The sequence below is a fragment of the Petromyzon marinus genome, unplaced genomic scaffold (assembly GCF_048934315.1).
Source record: "Petromyzon marinus isolate PM22_M1 ecotype Great Lakes invasive population unplaced genomic scaffold, UKy_Petmar_22M1.pri1.0 PM_G_Scaffold_153, whole genome shotgun sequence".
In the NCBI taxonomy this organism is placed as follows: Eukaryota; Metazoa; Chordata; class Hyperoartia; order Petromyzontiformes; family Petromyzontidae; genus Petromyzon; species Petromyzon marinus.
Window position 1 is genome coordinate 182,359 of NW_027422710.1, and position 7,229 is coordinate 189,587.

General features: G+C 47.7%; 1 protein-coding gene across 1 annotated transcript in view; it reads right to left on the bottom strand.

The window, feature by feature from the left end:
- LOC142910755 (uncharacterized) overlaps positions 1-6,498 on the bottom strand; it is a 41,621-nt gene extending 35,123 nt beyond the window's left edge. Inside the window, exon 1 of the mRNA XM_076060151.1 lies at positions 6,098-6,498. The gene's annotated coding sequence lies outside the window, so the exon portion shown is untranslated. The remainder of the gene's footprint in view (positions 1-6,097) is intronic.
- Positions 6,499-7,229: the final 731 nt, after the last annotated feature.

Sequence of the window (7,229 nt, forward strand, 5' to 3'; positions counted from 1 at the left end):
GTGGAGGGATGCAGGCAAAGCCGATGAGTCAGATGCCTTCTATGACCTCCTGTCACAGGTGCTGGCTAAAGTGGCCCCTCGGGATAGAGTCATCATGTTGGGTGACTTCAATGCCCGAGTTGGTCATGATACTGGCACCTGGTCTGGAGTGATTGGAGGGCATGGGCCAGATCAGCTCAATAACAACGGTAGGAGGCTGCTAGATTTTTGTGCAGCCCATGGGCTTGTAATTACCAACACGCTGTTCCGGCATCGGCGCATCCACACAACATCATGGATGCATGCCGGGTCCAAGCAAGAACATCTGCTGGACTACATAGTGACGGACCAGCGAATGCGAGCCCATGTCCTTGACACCAGGACCTACCGTGGAGCTGATCTGCCCTCTGACCATCGACTAGTCATCTGTAAGATGCGCCTGCCATTCTTCCACTCCGGTGGTGGGTGTACACCCAGGACCCCATTCCAACCTAAAGTGGCCTGGTCTCAGTTATCTGATGAAAGTTGCAAGCGAGAATTTCATCATCGCTTGCGGCTGGGATTAGCATCGTCCCCGACTCCTCCTGATGTCGAGGGTAAATGGGCGAGGTTTAGGACTGTGACTCATGCAGCTGCAATGGCTGCTCTGGGTACGTGGTCCAGACCTCCCCAGACACCCTGGATGACAGAGGAGTTGTTCAGGATGGTTGAGAAAAAGCGACAGGCCCACTGTCATCGGCTACAGAATCCCACGTCAGAGAATGAGGAGGCTTACCGCAGCCTTCGCTCGGAGGTTCGGAGAGCCGTGAGGCGCTGCAAGGATGGGTGGTGGTCGCGGGTTGCTGAGGAGATGGAGTCTGCCTCAGTGGCCCGTGATCACAAATCTCTATTTAACTCCATCAAAAAAGTAACCTGCAGCGCCACACCTATTACCATCATTAGGGGAAAAAACGGTGATCCAATTTCCGACCCCCAGGAACAGGTTCGCAGATTTGCTGAGCATTTCTGTGAGGTCCTGGGGGAGGGAAAATCCCTCAGCCAGGAAAACATCGTGGCACAAAGTGAGGATGACCCTGCTGAGGCTGCGGTGCCTCAAATATTGGATGAAGTCACCCCCTGTGAGTGGCTGGCTGAGGTGCCATCTGCTGAGGAAGTATTGAAGGCGATCCGGAGTCTGAGACCAGGAAAGGCAGCGGGCAGAGATGATCTCCCAAGCGAAATGCTGAGGGAGGGTGGCGTTTGTGCACAGACTGCCCTATATGACATCATAACAACAGTCTGGACCACTGGACGGGTTCCGCAGGATTGGAAGGATGCCCTGGTGGTCCCCCTTTTTAAGAAGGGGGACCGCACAGACTGTAACAACTACAGGGGCATCTCACTCCTCAGTGTGCCGGGAAAGGTCCTGGCAAGGATTATTCAGCATCGCCTTGCCAGGCACGCTGAGGAGAGGCTTGCGGAGCCCCAATGCGGTTTCAGGAAAGGGCGGTCCTGCACAGATGCCATATTTTCTGTCCGTCTGCTACAGCAGAGGTGTAGGGAATTCCAACAAGACCTACATCTCTGCTTTATTGACCTGGTCAAGGCCTATGATACCATCAGTAGGCCTGGGCTCTGGGTCGTTCTTCGTGCTTTTGGAGTACCTGACCCTCTGCTCACGATCATTAAGGACCTTCATGATGGTGAGCGGGCCCGGGTAAAACTACGTGGCCGGGAGTCAGAGCCATTCCCTGTACATCTTGGGGTGCGACAGGGATGTCCTCTGGCTCCCACATTATTTAACATCTATTTTGACCACGTAGTTCGTGAAGCCTTCAATAGCTGTACCGGGGGAATCTCCATATGGTACAGATATAATGGGAGGCTAATCGATGCCCGGGTGCGGTCAAGGGATGGCTCCCTATTGCTCAACCACGTTATGTATGCTGATGATTTGGTAATAGCTGCTCAGTCAGAGGAGGAGTTGGAGACGCTGCTGCTGAGACTGGAGCGTGCCACTAAGAGGTGGGGCCTTACCATCAGCCCCACCAAAACTAAGCACCTGCCTGGGTATTTTGTACCATCGGACACTCCACCCCCACAACTCCCAATCGGTGATGGGGCAGTTGTGGAGAGAGTGGAGAGTTTCCCATACCTGGGCAGTGTGCTTATGACTGGCTCCAGTTTAACAGCAGAGGTCTCACTCCGAATCAGTCGAGCGGCAATATCTTTTCATCGGTTGCGTAACGCTGTGTGGAAGCTACCTGGTCTGTCGCTCCGCACTAAGCTTCAGGTCTTCTCGGCCACGGTCATTCCCTCCCTTCTCTACGCTTGCGAGACGTGGACCCCCCTGGTGGAACATCTTCGCCGGTTAGAAACATTTAGGCTGGCCTGCCTACGATCCATCCTGGGTTTAACCAGACTGGATTGTGTGAGGAGCTCACAAATCCTTGAAAGATCTGGGCAGGGTCCCATCGGTGAGCTCCTCCGGCAGGCAAGGCTGCGATGGCTGGGTCATGTAGCCCGCATGCCCAGCCACCGCATGCCGAAACAGCTTTTTTTTGGCCGGATTGAGGGGGCTGGGCGGGCGCGGCACGGGCTAGAGAAGAGATGGAGTGATGTGGTACAGGAGGACGTGGAGCTGAGTGGACTTGCCGATGACTGGTACCAGCGGTGTCAAGATCGGCCTCTGTGGAGGAGGCTCGTGAAGGATGCTACTGGGCAGTTGGAGGCAGTCGCCCTCCAACAACAACGGAGGGCGGAGGAGCGACGCTCACAACAGCGAGCGGAGCGCCGGGTGGCTAAAGCACAGCAGGTTGGCACAGTAGGGGGCACAGGTGGTGCATCAGCCAATCATCTCAGTCAGTCGACCCGTGGCACCTGGGTCTGCCCCGTGACCTCCTGCCAGCGGGCGTTCGACACTTCACGTGGCCTCAGGGTGCACATAGCCTGGCACAAGCGTCGTGGTGACGTCACCGCCACTTAGTGGCGAATGGCGGTTGTTGTTGTTGTTGTATGTGTGTATGTGAGTGTGTATGTGTGTATGTGAGTGTGTATATGAGTGTGTATGTGAGTGTGTATGTGAGTGTGTGTATGTGTGTGAGTATGTATATGAGTGTGTATGTGAGTGTGTGTGTGTATGTGAGTGTGTATGTGAGTGTGTATGTGAGTGTGTATGTGTGTATACAGTCTGTTAAGGTAATATGGGGGATCTTTGTCGTTGTTGTGTATATGTGTGTATGTGTATGTATGTGAGTGTGTATGTGTATGTGAGTGTGTGTGTATGTATATGAGTGTGTATATGAGTGTGTATGTGAGTGTGTATGTGTGTATGTATGTGAGTGTGTATGTGAGCGTGTATGTGTATATGAGTGTGTATATGAGTGTGTATGTGAGTGTGTATGTGAGTGTGTATGTGAGTGTGTATGTGAGTGTGTATATGAGTGTGTATATTAGTGTGTATATGAGTGTGTATGTGTGTATGTATGTGAGTGTGTATGTGTGTATGTATATGTGTGTATGTGAGTGTGTATGTGAGTGTGTATATGAGTGTGTATATGAGTGTGAATGTGAGTGTGTATGTGAGTGTGTATGTGAGTGTGTGTGTATATGAGTGTGAATGTGAGTGTGTATGTAAGTGTGTATGTGAGTGTGTATGTGTGTGTATATGAGTGTGAATGTGAGTGTGTATATGAGTGTGTATATGAGTGTGAATGTGAGTGTGTATGTGAGTGTGTATGTGAGTGTGTATGTGTGTGTATATGAGTGTGAATGTGAGTGTGTATGTGAGTGTGTATGTGTGTGTGTATGTGAGTATGTATGTGAGTGTGTATGTGTATGTGAGTGTGTACATGAGTGTGTATGTGTGTGTGTATGTCAGTGTGTATGTGAGTGTGTATATGAGTGTATATGAGTGTGTATATGAGTGTGTATGAGTGTATGTGAGTGTGTATATAAGTGTGTGAGTGTGTGTGTGTTTGTACAAGGATGTTGCAACCTGCTGTGTACGGTGTACACTGAAGTTCTTCTATGTGTAAGCACCTTGGCAGGAGTTTCAAAGGGGGAGGAACAACAACAACAACCTGCTTGCACACACACGGACACACACGGACACACACACGGACACACACACAGACATACACACACAGACACACACACACGGACACACACACACGGACACACACACGGACACACACACACAGACACAATACAACAATGAGTACACACGTGTCAGCCAGAGTGAGCGGACACTGCTCAGATGGATCAACGTTTTCCATCATTAGACCTCCTTTGCCAGTACCAAAATATAATAATAGTGTTTTTTCCACTTTTTTCTGGCAACAAAACTGAAACCTTTTAACAAGGATTCATGTTACTGCATTAACCACAATACCTGCAGTCAAAATGCAAACAAAACACATACTATGATCATATATGATGCATTGTCCTTGAAACTGATTGGTCCACACCAAGAAAGCCATCCCTTGGTGTGGACCAATCAGTTTCAAGGACAATGCATCATATATTATCATAGTATGTTTTTTTTATCATAGTATGTGGTTAATGCAGTAACATGAATCCTTGTTAAAAGGTTTCAGTTTTGTTTTGCCGAATCGATTGTTAAAAAGCCACTCGCCATAACAATTACGTCATCCATTGTGATTCACAGCATCTCAATACTACATTGTTCAAGCGTTATGTAACATGCCCGTATTTGTATTCAGCAAGTTATTTAAACATGCGCTTGAGTGTCATAGATTTTACACGTATGTAGAAAATGCAAAGAAATGTGTCAGGCATATTATCACACGTCCTATTAAACCGCTCCCACCGTCTGTACACACACACGGTGGTGGTGGTACTTTATACTGTAAAACACAGCACTTATAATACACCTTTATAAATGACCGCAGTCGTAAATCGGCCACGTGTATTAACCACGTGGAGCTCATTAACACAGCCACGTTAGCCACGAAAAATCAGACACAGTCGTTCACTCGTAACTTAGAACTTGTAAAATCTATACACGTTACTTTTAAACTACGAATAAGAGTACTGTAATTACGGCAAAAATACATTAGAGGTGCTGTATATCAGAACAATAAATCAAACAATAACACAGCCACGTAAACCACAAACGCCAAAGGCCCCGTTCACCACCACCACAACTTGTACTAAAATATTCTTGGTTCGTTCGGTAAAGTCACCACGTAGAAGGGAAACAATAAAACAATAAAAATATAAAACAATAAAATAATAAAAATATAAAACAATAAAATTATTATTCTTGGTTCTTTCGGTAAAGTCACATAGAAGGGAAACAATAAAATAATACAAATATAAAATAATACAATTCTCACGACGTATCGACTGCAACACAAGCAATCATCATCAGGTGTGAAAACCACAACAAAATATTCTTGCTGTGGTTTTCACACCTGATGATGATTGCTTGTGTTGCAGTCGAAACGTCGTGAGAATTTTGTGTTATATTTTTATTATTTTATAGTTTCCCTTCTACGTGGTGACTTTACCAAAAAGAACCAAGAATAAGAATCCCTGCAGTCACGAAAGCATAAAAATCAAAATGTAACTTGTGCCAAGTTATCAGAGTTACTCATCAATCCGACTTGTTCAACGTATAGCTGCTACGGCTTCAAAGATTATCACAAACAACAATCATTAAACATAAATAAGGGAGCCCAGAACACCCCACCACCAACAACCACGCCATCATCAACGTATAGCTGCTACGGCTTCAAAGATTATCACAAACAACAATCATTAAACATAAATAAGGGAGCCCAGAACACCCCACCACCACCACCAACAACCACAACAACCACACCATCATCACGGACGACATAAACTTGTTTACTTCACACCACGCAACAACTTTACAAACTGTTGTTGTTTACGAATGCGACCTCGCAGAACCGCAAGAGTTTGTGACGCTGTGCAAGCAAGCAGCAGCATCACCATCTATTTATAATTAATATCGTGAACAAAACAAGTACAAACTTCTCCGTCTCTCTCCACTTCCACACTTGCAACCAACCCCACTTCCTCCACGTGCTGCTGCTGCTGCTCACACAGACAGCGACAACAGCAGCAGCGTGCGACAAAAGGTAGCCATTACCACGTGCTGGTGATCACGTGCTGGTGGTGGTGGTGCTGGTCACGTGGTTGTTTGTAGTCGTGGATTTTGTCTTAACGGGGTCTCCAGACAAAACCTTGTAACTCCACAGGCTGCTGGCTGCTGCTGCTGGCTGCTTGCCGTCTCTCACTCCTCCCTGGAAGCCGGGAGGCGGGCGGGCGGGGCGGGCGGGAGCGTGAACAGAACTCGACGGCAGTGTGGCCGGGACCTCGGTTACGGTCGGTCTCAGACGGGCCCCGTCACCGCTGCGTAGTCCCGTCGTCGTGTGCGCGAAGGGGCCCACGGAGCGGATGAGCGAGAGAAGGGGAGAGAGAGAGAAGGAGAGAGAGATTATGGGAGCTGTGAGAGAGAGAGCGAAGTGGAGTTGATGAGAGCGGCAGGAGGAGGGGGAGGGGAGGGACGAGGAGGGGGCGGTGCCGTAGTGGGCGGGGTCACACTACGGCACCGCCACCTCCTCGTCCCTAGTGTGACCCCGCCCACTACGGCTGAGACTTGAAGCCAACTCGGTGTGTGGGGGTGGGTGGTTACTAAAACAAACATTCAGATTTATTAGTGCAGCAAAGCGCTTCATAAACTCAAGCCGTGTTTAATTTTACCAGGGTAAGGCTCACTGGGCTCTGTTAGATCTGCTTTAATTTATTTCTCTTTCCAGAAGAGATCTGCATATCGTCGCAAATGATGGGTCAACCAAATTGGCTTATCGTGGGTAAATTTGTAAGACGCTAATGCAGGGTGGTTTAAAAAAATGTGGACCCAATTTCAAAGCGGTATATTTCACGATGGCAACAACACGTTACAATTACACAACAAGTTACAAACGTAACAGTAGGGGTCTTCCCCCTTTTTTCTGACAACAAAACTGAAACCTTTTTAACAAGGATTCATGTCTACTGCATTAACCACAATACCTGCGGTCAAAATGCAAACAAAAAACATACTATGATCATATATGATGCATTGTCATTGGTGTGGACCAATCAGTTTCAACGACAATGCCACATATATTATCATAGTATGTTTTTTGTTTGCATTTTGACTGCAGGTATTGTGGTTATGCAGTAGACATGAATCCTTGTTAAAAAGGTTTCAGTTTTGTTGCCAGAAAAAAGGGGAA